We start from the raw sequence: 15,958 nt of genomic DNA on the forward strand, positions 1-15,958 counted from the left end.
CCAGTCAGATGTGCAGCAAGAATTATTAGCCACTCCTTTTGCCCCATCTCTTTTAACCATACAGTCCTTGTCACCCTTAGAAGTACAGTACACAACATACAGTACAATAGGTCGCAATATTTGTCAATTCACTTCCTCAAATATCCACCAAGTGTCACAAGATAGCCACAATCGAAAAAGGGAGAATCTGTTTTAAGTAGATACTCGAATTACTAGACATCCTCCTTTGAAAGAGTGTATTTGTGACCAAAAGTGACAGAAGTACCGGTAGCTAATATTTTTTTTTGCCGATGTTATTTAATCGGCAACCGGATGATGGCGGCCGAGTTTAGCCCCACAGTTTCCCGGATGTAGTGGTGGGAGGGAAGCGGGTGGTTTGCAGCCTGAGCTTCGCTTTTTGGTAGATAGGGGCAGTTGGTGTTTGCGAGTGGGAGATGGACCGTGAGCCCTCTTCTGATTAGCGAAGCCGAAGAGCTCCTCAAAATAATCAGAACTATTGAAATAATAGACGAGAACGGGTTGCTGAAACAAAAAGAAAACGTATAGTTTAGTCCATCTTTCACATCCACTCCACACACACTAACACGGCATTGATGGTAATGTATGCAAGGAAACAACCGAGACTCAGCGATGGGTAAATAGCTCCTAACCTTACTTCTATTCAGAATTTCTTTCTTAGCTTTAACAATCCGCCATTTTTATTGAAACCAAAATAAGTAGACATTTATGGCAGATATTCAGCTGTTGCAGACTATTGTACAGTTTTTTTTAGTTTTTTTTACATTCATCTTTACAACCTGTTTCTTTATTTTTTAGGTGCAACGACCGAAGGGATTCACAGCCCTACCAGGTACTTGTTAATGTTAGCTAGCAACAAATAAGATTAAAATGGATACTCTAGTGCAGGCTTCCTGAACACTACAGGCCTCAGTGCGGAAAATACATCGAAAAGTAGCCACTTTCCTTTGAATTTGAACAACAACAAAAAATAATGCTCTGTCTGTTTTTATAATTATGACCGTCAGATCGAACTTTGCCTTATGAACACATTTACTAGCGAGTTTTATTGGAGTTCAGTTAGCCTGTTAGCTAACGTTAGCTGGAATCCCGGCCTATCCGTAATATGTCACAGCTCGCGCGATGTAAGATCAGAGGAATGTAAACAACGTCCAGTTACCAATTTGTACAGCCATATAAATTAGTTTTTCTGTGCAATTGAATAATTATACCTAGTTATATGTCAAGACAGACAGCGCTTGAACTACCACGGATCTATTAATTTCATTTGGTGGATTTCGAAATGTGGCGTTTAACCCATCATTTAGTTTATTCTTAAATGCGCAGGGTTCAGTTTATTTCCAATGCTCATCCATGGAGCCAGTATAATAGCGTGTGACGTACTACAGGCACAGCTGATCTAACTACAAGATTAAGTCACGACCTTTTGGAATTTGCAAGAAACAAACACTTTTTTATTGGCAATGATATTTGGGCACGTTATTTATAGATTCCGCTCGAGCCGTTCTAATCGCATTGCTCTGAACAGATTGCAGTTCCAGAATATAACGTTATTGATGTCTTTGGTGTTTTCAGACGCTCAAATACTCGTCGAAGAGTCACCCCGGTGGTGATCATCGCCATGACAAGATGCGAGACACCGCAGATGCCACTCCTCCATGTAAAATGTATCGGCGATCTGACAGTCCTGACAACAAACACATCGATAACACGGGGCATGGCAGGGCAAAGGCAGTCCACACGCACCGGGCCAGAGAGAGGGATGGAGGTGAGATATGTCTAAAACGATCTTGATCAAAACAAACCATCTATTTGAAGTAGCGAACCACCAGTGTCTGACTTAATTTCTCCCATGGCTAATTTTACTACTTATTTGTCTGCAGCCTTAATATGTTAAATTGGATGATATAGCCAGCCTACACCTATTCAGAAATACTGCACTGTTGCTAATACAACAACAGTAGGACCTATTTTCTTTCATTAGGTTGCTTTTCTGGATCTGAAGCACAAGGCAACAGTTATGACTTGTAAGACTGAGAAGTAGTGTTTGGTCACATGCCTAAAATCGATCTTTAATAGTTTTGTGTGGTTAATTTGGCAACCATTATTGTGATTCTAGTAGGCAGATAGCAAGCCACATTTCTCAAACGTTTTAATGACACAGTTATTTACCTGTCGCATTGTCAAACATAAGTGGAATGGTACTTACTATCTAGGATAGGGAAGGCGAGAAAACGTTCTGAGTGCTGTGGGGAAACTAGACAATCATGTCATGAAAGCTATTTGGCCAACGCCAACTCAGTAAAGTGCATCTCCTTGAACTAGCCCTTCAGTTTGCAAATGCACAATATTAGATGAATAGTTCTGTCAACTATTTGCTTATATTTTGATTAATTCAGGTAGCCTCTGTAAACATTTCCCTAACTAACCACTAGTTGTAATATTGTAATATTATTTTGGAAATAGTATTCAAACACACCAACTTTGGATACTTGGCAGTGACATAACAGCATTATAGTGTGCAACCTTCATTTCCCATTGTTATACTTCTTCTGGTTTGTATCTGGTTAACTCGAGCTGTGCATTATTCTTTTATACATCTTCAGATTATTTAGGCTAATTTACAGGTACTGTGCTAGCCTTGGCTTCAGTCATTTTATCCAAAATGTCTGCTCTCTCCCCCTACCCTGACTGGAAATCGGTCGCTGTTTGTCTTCACCCACAATGAGAATGGCTTAACCTAATGAGACATGTACGAACAGTGAAAGACCAGTGTGTAGATTATATCACTTCATCAATATCTGGTACGGGTCTAACGTTTCACAAAACCCATGGTTTGGTACGTTTTGGGGTCACGTTTCGGTACAGCGGGAAAATGACATTTCCAACAGTTACTTTGGTCGATTTTTGTTTAAGAAAATACAAAGTGTTATTCCTGATTCCATATGTGATCATGAGTCACATAATGCCTGATGAGAGCACAATCAGGAATAACAACACTTTGTATTTTGTTAAAAATGAATGAAAACACACGATTACTCAACAACAGCAATAAAATAAAGTGCAATAGGTGTGTGAAATCAATACATAAACATGGCTCAGACATTGTATGCTAGAATGTTTTCTTACGAAGATACAAATATGCACACTTGTGACTCTCATAAAGGGGCCGTGTCTGTAGCACGGGACTTGTAATTTCCCACTTCAGGTAATGTGATGGGCTGTCACTGTTAAGTAGCACTCTGCAGTCCATCTGCAGTAAGCGCAGTGCAGGGTGCATTGGCCAATTCATTGACAACTTCAGCTTTAGCTTGCTTATATAGAGCGGGTACTACCTGTTTGCTGAAATGGTTGTGAGAGGACGAAGTTTGTAACGTGGCTCGAACACTTTCACGAGGTGCTGAAACCCCCTATTCTTTTCAACCACGAGAATGGATGCATATCCACAGCTGGAAACATGAATGCATAGTGGTGAAGATGTTTTTTTGCCTTTCAGTCTTGCTCCAGTGGTAGGAATACTGGGTCGATGTCGGCGTAAGTGTGTCAACATGTTTGAGGTGTTGGCAGCTGCATAGGCTATTTTTGTTGAGCAGTGGCGACATACTCTGTCCATCGCCGTTGAAACCAAAATGTTCCTAAATTGGAGATTTTAAACGATGATGGAGAATCCTCCTGGTTTATTGAACCCACCACTCGCTATAGAACAGAACTTGTTCCCGGCCTTGCCTCACAAAAGGACAGTTTGAAATGCTATAGTTGTTTTAACTATGCTGAACAAGAATATAAACGCAGCATGCAACAATTTCAACGATTTTACTGAGTTACAGTTCATATAAGGAAATCACTCAATTGAAATCAATTAATTGGCGCAGCCATGGGTGGGGAGCCAGGCCTAGGCAATCAGAATACGTTTTTCCCCACAAAAGGGCTTTATTACAGACAGAAATACTCCTCAGTTTCATCAGCTGTCCGGGTGGCTGGTCTCAGACGATCCCGCAGGTGAAGAAGCTGGATGTGGAAATCCTGGGCTGGTGTGGTTTCACGTGGTCTGTGGTTGTGAGGCTGGTTGGACATACTGCGAAATTCTTTAAATGACGTTGAAGGTGTCTTATGGTAGAGAAATTAACATTCAATTCTCTGGAAACCACTCTGGTGGGTATTCCTGCAGACAGCATGCCAATTATATGCTCCCTCAACTGTGGCATTGTGTTGTGAAGCAACTGCACGTTTTAGTGGTCTTTCATTGTCCCCAGCACAAGGTGCACCTGTGTAATGATCATGCTGTTTAATCATCTTACTGATATGCGACACCAGCTTTTTGTGCGCATGAAACATTAGTGGGATCTTTTATTTCAGCTTATGAAACATGGAGCCAGCGGTTCACATTGTGTTTTTATATTTTTGTATAGTTTAAATAGCCTGGAATGATTTACTCGAGGTCTACAGCGTAGGCATATTGTTTTTGTATTGTAAATATTTGTTGGTTTCGTAGTGTGGACCGTACCAAGGTCCCTGTACCTAATTGTTCGGTACAAATACGTGTACATTTACACCCCTAATATCTAGCTGAACATATCTGTGGCACGTGGGCTATATATAACAGTGGCAAAGGCAGCCCAAATCTGATATTTTGTTCACTAATTCATCTTTTGACCAATCAGATCAGTGTTGAAATGTATCTGATTTGAAACTAGCGGATTTATTATTGGTCAAAAGAACGAATTAGTGGGAAAAATATCTAAACTTCCCTGCCCTGTAAACGCAGCCAAAGGGACATCTGGGCCCATATTCAACAAACGTGTCAGAGGTCTAGGATCAGGTCCCTCCTGTCCATGTAATCTTAGTCATTATGGTCTAAAAGGCAAAACTGCAGCACTCCCACTCTGAGACACTATGAATACAGGCCCTGAATTGAGTTCCCCTATGATAAGTCAGTGCATACGCTGTAAATACTACACTGAAAAAAAGCCTGCCTAATTACATATGATCAAATGCATGACAGAGTGAACTCAACGTTGTATTTCATCTAGGTAAAACATGCCTCTGATATACAAGCTCAGCCTATGATTACGAGAACAATTTTTTTTTATGGGGCGTTTATATCCTAAGTGCTCGGAAATGGCAGTACATTTTATTAATCAATTTGCTTTCGGTTTGACATGTTAGTTAAATGATACTTTCTTAACCCCCTTTTTCCAGCAGTCTTTCACTGTTGGAAGGCGCTAACTAACATTCATCCCATACTATAGGCCCTATATGTTGTAGCCAACTCTTCGATCATTCTTCAAAAGATGGCCACAGCACCTAGGCCTACTGCATGGGACCAGGCTCCGAGTTAAGGACGAGGGCTCTGTTCTGATACTTTTGAAATGCAGAAATCCTTGAAGAAATCACTCTTACATGCTGTGATTGTTGAAAGCAATGCAATGGCGAGCTTTCTAAAATCTATCTAGTAATGTAAGATCAATGATTACTTGAACAAAGGAAAAATGCGTGTTTTGAAAGTTGCCGAAGTTGGTCGACTAGACGTTGACAGCTACTTATTACCCCATAGTCTTTCATGCAGTGACCACAAACTAAGCCTCAATGTTCTGGTTTTCACGTGAGTCATTAGGCTTTAGGACCTCTATTGCACAGTGGCACCATCTTCACCTGCCTGTTTGTCAGTCTTCTAACCTAGAGATCTGCACTTAGATTATCACAACATTTACGCTTTCAAGGAAATAAGTGTGACACTCATTTATGTGATAATGTCTGAATTGATTGAATTTGTTGGCTGTTGAAACATCTTTAGATAAAGCATACCTCCATACCCAACCATATTTATTATTAAACGTCTGCTGCTGATACTGCTGGCTGCACAGAGCTGTCACAGCTAATAGTTATTCTGGGCAATGGCTGGCCTTTTGGTTGCCATAGATATGAGTGTTTGACACCTCTATTTCCCCCACCTGTTTTGTTCAGGGATGCCCTGTCATATGGGCCCTGTTGGTCAAAAGCAGTACACAATAGCCACGTTTCCATTGGCACTTTGAAGTCTACTCGGGTTGGGCTGGCCTTGGTGGGCTAGCTCAGATTATGTTTCCACTGCCTCCAGAAATCAGAAATTAGGTCATCTTGCTTGAGCCTATATGTGACTGCAGCTGGCTTTGCTAATGTTGCTAGCTAGCAAGATGTTGAAGAATTGAATTCACCCTCACCATGCAGTACTAACTAACGTTATCCCATACTCCTGCCAGTGCCAGCCAGACTTGGAGCCATGTACTAGCTTGTTGACGTTAGCTAAACGGTTAGCATCGTTTTTGGCGTAACAGGCTAGCTATGTAGCTTAACCTTGCTTGTCATGGCATTGGCTATTATCAGCTAGCAAACCAAGCAAACCAGATGACAGGTTTGATATGATGTAGCTAGCTAGCGTTCAACACGACCTGGCCAGCAAAAAGTCCTACTAGCTCACGTTAGCTCGCTAGCTTGTTTCAACTCTGATTTGCTAGCATTTGACTAGCATTGACTGTTATCATAAGTTTATTGTGTAGTGCAAAAATGAATGACGGATCCAGGTATGGTGTTAATTCGTGTCATGTCTGAGTACTGCTTGTCCATGTGCTAGCTAACAGCAACAATCCCAGACAAGCTAGCTAGTCGTTTTCAGCATCCAGCAGTGATCAGCTTGGTGGTTGCATGGTAACGACGTCACCAGCCCGAATTCTAATTGCGCTTGCACCAGTTGTGAAACTGGGCTGCGCTGTCACGGGTTTCCCTCGCATTAAGGGTATTTCTTTTTTACTATTTTCTACATTGTATTATAATAATAATAGTGAAGACATCAAAACTATGAAATAACACACATGAAATCATGTAGTAACCAAAAAAGTGATAAACAAATCCAAATATATTTTAGATTCTTCAAAGTAGCCACCCTTTGCCTTAATGACAGCTTTACACACTCTTGGCATTCTCTCAACCAGCTTCACCTGGAATGCTTTTCCAAAACTCTTGAAGGAGTTCCCACATATGCTGAGCACTTGTTGGCTGCTTTTCCTTCCCTCTGCAGTCCAAATCATCCCAAACCATCTCAGTTGAGGTCGGTTGATTGTGGAGGCCAGGTCATCTGATGCAGCACTCCATCACTCTCCTTCTTAGTCAAATAGCCCTTACACAGCCTGGAGGTGTGTTGGGTCATTGTCCTGTTGAAAAATAAATGATAGTCCCACTAAGCGCAAACCAGATGGGATGGTGTGTCGCTGCAGAATGCTGTGGTAGCCATGCTGGTTAAGTGTGTCTTGAATTCTAAATTAATCACCGACAATGTCACCAGCAAAGCGCCACCTCCATGCTTCACGGTGGGAACCACACATGCGGAGATCATCCGTTCACCAACTCTGCGTCTCACAAAGACACGGAAAGTGGAACCAAAAATCTCAAATTTGGTCTCACCAGACCAAAGGACAGATTCCCATTGGTCTAATGTCCATTGCTCGTTTTTCTTGGCCCAAGCAAGTCTCTTCTTATTGGTCTCCTTTAGTGGTGGTTTCTTTGCAGCAATTAGACCATGAAGGCCTGATTCACGCAGTCTCCTCTGAACAGTTGTCTGCTACTTGAACTCTGTAAAGCAGAGGCTGGTAACTCTAATGAACTTCTCCTCTGCAGCAGAGTTAACTCTGGGTTTTCCTTTCCTGTGGCGGTCCTCATGAGTCAGTTCCATCATAGCGCTTGATGGTTTTTGCGACTGCACTTGAAGGAACTTTAAAAGTTCTTGAAATTTTCTGGATTGACTGACCTTCATGTCTTAAAGTAATGATGGACTGTTGTTTCTCTTTGTTTATTTGAGCTGTTCTTGCCATAATATGGACTTGGTCTTTTACCAAATAGGGCTATCTTCTGTATAACACCCCTACCTTGTCACAACACAACTGATTGGCTCAAATGCATTAAGAAGGAAATAAATTCAACAAATGAAACTGTAACAAGGCACACCTGTTAATTGAATTGCATTTCATGTGACTACCTCATGAAGCTGGTTGATAGAATGGCAAGAGTGTCCAAAGCTGTCATCAATGCAAAGGGTTGCTACTTTGAAGAGTCTCAAATAAACAAATCCAAATATATTTTATAACACTTTTAAAAAAATTTTTTGTTACTACATGATTCCATATGTGTTATTTCATTGTTTTTATGTCTTCACTATTATTCTACAATGTAGAAAATAGTAAAATAAAGAAAAACCCATGAATGAGTAGGTGTCCATACTTTTGACTGGGGTCTTAAACTGGTAGATGGCGAGCTACCAGTAGCTCATAGCTCGCCATCACAAACTGTCATAAACATAAAGCTCCCAGGCCACTATCCAATCAAAGCCACGTTGACATTATCCCACCCCTGGTTAGGTTTGGCTTTTTAAGCCAATAGTGGCTATCTGCCAATTTATTTCCAGCAAGATTGACCGTCTGTCCGTATGTAGCCAATTAGTGATGCTAATGATAACTGGCATCTTGTAGGTAGACAGACTTTCACCATAAACCTTCTCAATTAAATGTGTACTGCAAAGTAGTCATACCTGAGAACTGTGTTCATTTGATTTGTATCCATTGGATGGCTATTGTTTCTTCAAACTCTGCCCTGACGTGTAGGGCTAATGGCAGAAACACTGCTCGACTGACACATTCCACTCTTGCTAAATACTCAATAAAAGGGGAGTTACACTCAAATATATATATTTTTTCAGGCCTAAATGGTCTTCTGGTGTGATTTCAGCATTGACATGGACTCAGAACGTCCATTTCATTATGTCAATGAGTAATTGTTATATTCAGACTAAAAAAAGAAACAAAATTCCAAACCAGGAAAAATAAGATGTAAAAAGCTCTGTTCAAGAAAAAAAAAAAAATGTATGGGTCCCCCTAGGTTGTTTAATAACTGTTATTTTACTAGGTATATTGACAGAAAACACATCTTGTACACAAAGTGAAGAGTTGCAGGGTAGAAGAGAAGAACGGGCCTATTTGAAAGCCCCCCAAAAAAGAATCAGAGTAGCTTGCAACATGTTTGATTAAAAAAATATATAATTTTCTCATGTTAAAGGCTGGATCCAGTGATTTTACAGTGGAATAGCAGTATGACTGACACCTGCCCTATGGGACAGAAGGCTCTCACTGGTACATTGACATGCGCGCGCACACACAATCATCCCTCCTCCCTCTGGGCCTGCATCCACAGGCATTATGGTCAAGTCAATGTTAACACACCATTGTTTCTGCATCACAAGGAAGTTTAAAACACATCTTATTAGATGGGTAAAGTACTCACTCATCTGCCAGTTATCTCACTTGCCTAGTTAAATACAAAAATCTGCCAGTGATGCCACTTTTATTTGGCATTGATTAGGAGTAAAACATTTGTTAATTGTAAGCTTCAACTTTTTAGTTTGAATTGGATAAGTATCTTTCTGCCATGTCAGTTTTCCTCTAAATTTGTTTACACTATATATATATATAGTATATATATATATTTATTTATTTATTTATTTATATATATATATATATATATATATATATATATATATATATATATATATATATATATATATATTTTTTTTTTTATTATTATTTTTTTATCTTTTTTTTTCTACCTACTGTATCTGAAAAGTGGTCAACTTGTAAGTTGCAATAACTAAATATTGCAGTGTCGGTTTGATTACTCACAGGTTTATTTTTGTGTCTGTCTGATGGTAGTTGGATGCCCGTATCAGGGCTCCCGAGGTACGGAGTGGTCTAAGGCACTGCATCTCAGCGCTAGAGGTGTCACTGCACACCCTGGTTCGGTTCCATGCTGTATCACAACCGGCCGTTATTGGGAGTCCCATAAGTTAGGCTACTAGGTTAGTTAGGCTACCATTTATCTTGATTGGATTTTCAGTTACACAGACAGAATTGGCCAGATGACAAAGGACTGTCGTTATTGTTCCATATCTAGCAATATGGTAGTATAATAACAATGTTGCCTATTGTTTGAATCAAAACCATCTACCTTTTTGTTCTTTTCTAGGGACGAGTTATTCTCCACAGGAAAATTCACACAACCACAGCACACATCATAGCAGCTCCAATTCACATTCAAACCCCAGCAAGACATCAGACGCAGTAAGTACAGTACCCGCTTACCACCTCTCTGTTGTCAATGCTATGTCATGGTGGGCTGGGCCATGTCCCTCTCTCTCCTTTCCCCAGCAGTGTGCAATTGCACATGTCTATACCATTCCAATGATTTGAAATGTGGGGGGTGTACAAGTGCACACTTCAGGAGTAAGGAGAGACTATTGTGATGAACCCCTAGTGATTGACGTATTTAGCATATTGAAGAGGTTTAGACAGTCTGTCTCTGAGTGGGAATCTACAGCTACACCCCAGAGACTGGACCAAGAACTTGTCCGGTATGTGGGTCTTTCTATAACTAATGGGTCCAATGTGTGACATTGGATCCATATTTAAAAATGGTTTGAAACTAAAATAAATATGATTTTTATTCAGTTCCATATGTGTACTAAAAGGAATATATACCAATTGGCCCATAACTCCACCTATACAACATAGGCCTAGAACTATATAGCCTTTAAGCAGGGTTCATACAGACATTGGTAACTGTCAAACGCTCCCTAAAACACTTCAGCGAGCAGGCCTTTCTATTCGACCTGGCCCGGGTATCCTGGAAGGATATTGACCTCATCCTGTCAGTAGAGGATGCCTGGTTGCTCTTCAAAAGTGCTTTCCTCACCATCTTAAATATGCATGCCCCATTCAAAAAATGTAGAACTAAGAACAGATATAGCCCTTGGTTCACCCCAGACTTGACTACCCTTGACCAGCACAAAAACATCCAGTGGCGTTCTGCATTAGCATCGAATAGCCCCCGTGATATGCAACTTTTCAGGATAGTTAGGAACCAATATACAGTCAGTTGGGGAAGTTAAGGCTAGCTTTTTTTAAAGGAATGTGCATCCTGTAGCACTTATTCCAAAAAGTTTATTAACTTGGCTTATGAAGATTTTAGAAAAGGAAGGGCAGGATGGATATAGGTCTATAACAGTTTGGGTCTAGAGTGTCTCCCCCTTTGAAGAGGGGGATGACTGCGGCAGCAACAATTATCTGCCGAAATTGTTGCAACCCCTATTACTAGCCTATTCAATCTCTCTTTCATATCGTCTGAGATCCCCAAAGATTGGAATGCTGCCGCAGTCATCCCCCTCTTCAAAGGGGGATACACTCTAGACCCAAATTGTTATAGACCTATATCCATCCTGCCCTTCTTTTTCTAAAATCTTTGTAAGCCAAGTTAATAAACAGATCACTGACCATTTAGAATCCCACTGTACCTTCTCCGCTATGCAATCTGGTTTCAGAGCTGGTCATGGGTGCACCTTAGCCACGCTCAAGGTCCTAAACGATATCATAACCGCCATCGATAAAAGACAGTACTGTGCAGCCGTCTTCATCAACTTGGCCAAGGCTTTCGACTCTGTCAATCACCACATTCTTATCGGCAGACTCGATAGCCTTGGCTTCTCAAATGACTGCCTCACCTGGTTCACCAACTCCTTCTCAGACAGAGTTTAGTGTGTCAAATTGGCAGGCCTGTTGTCCTGACCTCTGGCAGTCTCTATGAGGGTACCACAGGGTTCAATTCTCGGGCCGACTCTTTTCTCTGTATACATCAATGATGTTGCTCTTGCTGCTGGTGATTCTCTGATCCACCTCTATGCAGACGACACCATTCTGTATACATCTGGCCCTTCTTTGGACACTGTGTTAACCAACCTCCAGATGAGCTTCAATGCCATATAACTCTCATTCCGTGGCCTCCAACTGCTTTTAAATGCTAGTAAAACTAAATGCATGCTCTTCAAACGATTGCTGCCCGCACCCTGCCGCCCGGCTAGCATCACTACTCTGGACGGTTCTGACTTAGAATATGTGGACAACTACAAATACCTAGCGGTCTGGTTAGACTGTAAACTCTCCTTCCAGACTCACATTAAGCATCTCCAATCCAAAATTAAATATAGAATCGGCTTCCTATTTCGCAACAAAGCTTCCTTCACTCATGCTGCCAAACATACCCTCGTAAAACTATCCTACTGATCCTTGACTTCGGCGATTTACAAAATAGCCTCCAACACTCTACTCAGCAAATTGGATGCAGTCTATCACAGTGCCATCCGTTTTGTCACCAAAGCCACATATACTACCCACCACCGTGACCTGTATGCTCTCGTTGGCTGGCCCTCACTATATATTTGTCGCCAAACCCACTTGCTCCAGGTCATCTATAAGTCTTTGCTGGGTAAAGCCCCACCTTATCTCAGCTCACTGGTCACCATAGCAACACCCACCCGTAGCACTTGCTCCAGCAGGTATATTTCACTGGTCATCCCCAAAGCCAACACTTCCTTTGGCCGCCTTTCCTTCCAGTTCTCTGCTGCCAATGACTGGAACGAATTACAAAAATCTCTGAAGCTGGAGACTTATCTCTCTAACTTTAAGCATCAGCTGTCAGAGCAGCTTACCGATCACTGTACCTGTATACAGCCCATCTGTAAATAGCACACCCAAATACCTCATCCCCATATTGTTAGTTATGCTCTTTTTGCACCCCAGTATCTCTACTTGCACATCATTATCTGCACATCTATCACTCCAGTGTTAATGCTAAATTGTAATTACTTCTCCACTACGGCCTATTTATTGCCTTACCTCCCTACTCTTCTACATTTGCACACACTGTATATAGATTTTTCTATTGTGTTATTGACTGTACATTTGTTTATCCCATGTGTAACTCTGTTATTGTTGTCGCACTGCTTTGCTTTATCTTGGCCAGGTCGCAGTTGTAAATGAGAACTTGTTCTCAACTGGCCTACCTGGTTAAATAAAGGTTAAAAAATAAGGAAATGCATGCACGCTTAATACATCCATAAACAGCTGTAGCATTAATATCACCATTTTTGAATCTCGCCATCGCTGGTTTTATAATGAGAAACGCACCAAAACCAGGTTCCTTTTGTAATGGAAGGATTTGTATGGAAAGCCAAGTTGAAGCCAGCATTAATGTTGTTGTCCTCATAATAGCCGCAAATGGTTTTACCGTAAGCGTGGCGCAAGACCCTTCAACTGAAGAGGCAGGAAACAAACCACAAACAAACAAATCTCACAAAATGGATAAAAATGTAATCGCGGATAGTTATAAGGTCGCAAGATATAACTTTATAATTTGGCTACATAATTACAAGGACTTTTCAAACACCAAATTGAGGAAATATTTGATTTTCCAGATAGACCTATTCCAATACACAACATGAAGGTCTGAGCTCCCAGTTCAAGTAGGCTACGTCAAGCCCCTTGTACTGTTTTACAATTTCAGGTGTAACATGGAAACAAAAATATATTTCATGTTATTTCAATATTAGATCTTATTGTGAGAAGCCCAGTAGGCTATGTAATTTCTCAATTATATCCAGAGTAATTAATAAGAATAGCGTTGGGTGTTGAGCAAACAGTCTATATACACAGTTGCGCACCGTAGACTGTGCACAAAAATATCTGAAAACATGAACTAATTCATTACCTTGATGCTTTCTCTTAAATCTAACGATCCTGCTGTAAATCAAGCGAACAGCAGATGTTCAACATCAATTCGCTAGGGATCTTAGAACCGTGTATCCAGAACAACTATCTTCACCGTCATAATGAATGAGACTCCCCACACCAAAATATTCTGGACATTCCTCGCAAACGCCTTTCCTTTCATCACATGCTCCATCACAACAGCTGTTTGTCACTTGACTGTCATTCCGAAAATGTCTTCCTGGATCAGATGGTGTGTGTGTGAAAATATCAGTGTAATTAAACAGCTTGACACCAAATTCGCATTCCAACAAATATAATTCCTAATTGAAGAACCATGTTAATGACAGTATCAAGGTAAGGGGGGACTTTTTCAGTTAGAGGCATTACGTTTTGTAAGCGCATTAGGGCTGACCCCATGAAGTCGATTGGCTTTTGGTCGACAATATTTGTTTAGGGTCGAGCAGCTGCCCCAAAAAATGATAAATTGTATGTCACTTGTCTTGATTGACGCCTGTTTCAGTGGACTAATCCATTGCGAAGGCTGTGGGGATAGCTAAACCAGTAGTACAATTACCATTAATTCCCATCATTTCTGTTAATACATTCAATTTATTATTATTATTATTATTATTATTGGTATTTTACAGTTCTCATTGTAGGAATGTACATGTTTGTAGAGTGCACATCCTAGGCTACACTTGTGAGAAACACATTTTGTGTTATTCCATTTACGAGTTGTCAATTTATTAATTTTGTTTGGAGCGCTCCGGTCAATGTTGAGTAAGGACACTCACCTGATTATACATAGGCCTAGACTACCTGGCCTGCGAGCAAATATAGGCTTATAAATGTGCCCATTTTTCGGTCTGATTTGTATTTGTGATTGTCTTAACTCACCACCACTATTAATGAGCTGTGGAGCTTCTCAAATCAAATCAAATCTTCATCTCAAACAGCAAGTAAACAGTCTGTTTTTACATCCATTGAAAATGACATTAGGCTATTTATAGGAACTATGTGAAAAATCTATCCATCTCTCCCTTTCAATAACCAATCGGCATGAAAGAAACCCCCAAAAATGTAATGCTCTGATCCGGTGGAATCGTCATAAAATAGTTCTGCCTACCTGATTTACTTCTTATCCCTTGCCCAAATAGCCTACAGCTGTGTATGTCTGGAGCTCACTGGTGCTGAGGGTCCAGAATATTTTATACAATGTTGCAAGTTTGTTAGTGCATGCTTTGGGCTGGACCTAGTTGATACAATGTTTCAAGGTCCTTGCAGATAGGCCATGCATAGCCAATGTGTGATCTCTTTTTATCAGGATCTTTTGTATCTGCAGGCTGAAATGTTTTTATTTGTTGGTTTTACATAGGCTCTTTTTATATAGTTGGCAAGGTAAAGAAGTTACTTTTAGGTTTGTATAATTTTCATTAAGATATCATTTTTATTAATCACATGACAAGGATTTTGAGATACGATTTTATAAAAGAAATGAAACTTCCACGAAAATGTGCATATGAAAATCATAACTGTCACGCAGATTGTTGTGAGTGGCGCAGTGGGCTAAGGCACTGCATCTTAGTGCTAGAGGCGTCACTACAGACCCTGGTTCGATTCCAGGCTGTACTGTGGGAGTCCCATAGGGCGACGCACAATTGGCTCAGCGTTGTCCGGGTTAAGCTGTCATTGTAAATCAGAATTTGTTCTTAACTAACTTTCCTGGTTAAGTATAAGAAATTGTAAGATAAATTGGCACTCCTAATGGTAAAGGTTACCGGTAACTTTGGGAACATTAGGTGGTTCAGGAACAGTTTTTTTTTTTTTCTCTCTCTCTCTCTCTCCTGGTTAGGCTATCATGATCACTGGCTCCCTCTTGAGTAATTTGTGTCTGAATTATTTAATCACAGTGTACTTAAAGCATCAGACAAGCTCAGTAGCCAACATATAGTTGATTTTATTAAAACATATAATACTTGGTTTAACATTTCGATTGGTTGAAGAACAGACGACGACTCGGTCTACCAAGATTATATTTGATCTGGAACAGCACTAAATCACATATTTTGGGTGATTTGTGTGCCCCTGGAAACTGTTATCACCCTGTAACATAAGGAGGCATGAAATGTTACGTAGTTGCACTGCATTTCTGAGATCTCTATACAAAAAACTGTGACGGCTAGATCCAGGGTTCATGTTCAATGTCTAATATAACTTAATGCTTAATATATGATACAACAACAATTTACACTGCCGTAACGGCAAGGATGGAGAAGTACATTTTTTTGCCACACGATTTCAGACAAATCCGTCAAGACACC

The 15,958-nt window shown here is 40.5% G+C and overlaps 1 pseudogene; it reads left to right on the forward strand.

Annotated features, from left to right (window-relative positions):
• The first annotated feature begins 363 nt into the window (after nucleotides 1-363).
• LOC115153819 (WW domain-containing adapter protein with coiled-coil-like) overlaps nucleotides 364-15,958 on the forward strand; it is a 42,768-nt pseudogene continuing 27,173 nt past the window's right edge.

This window comes from Salmo trutta, chromosome 2, assembly GCF_901001165.1.
Source record: "Salmo trutta chromosome 2, fSalTru1.1, whole genome shotgun sequence".
In the NCBI taxonomy this organism is placed as follows: Eukaryota; Metazoa; Chordata; class Actinopteri; order Salmoniformes; family Salmonidae; genus Salmo; species Salmo trutta.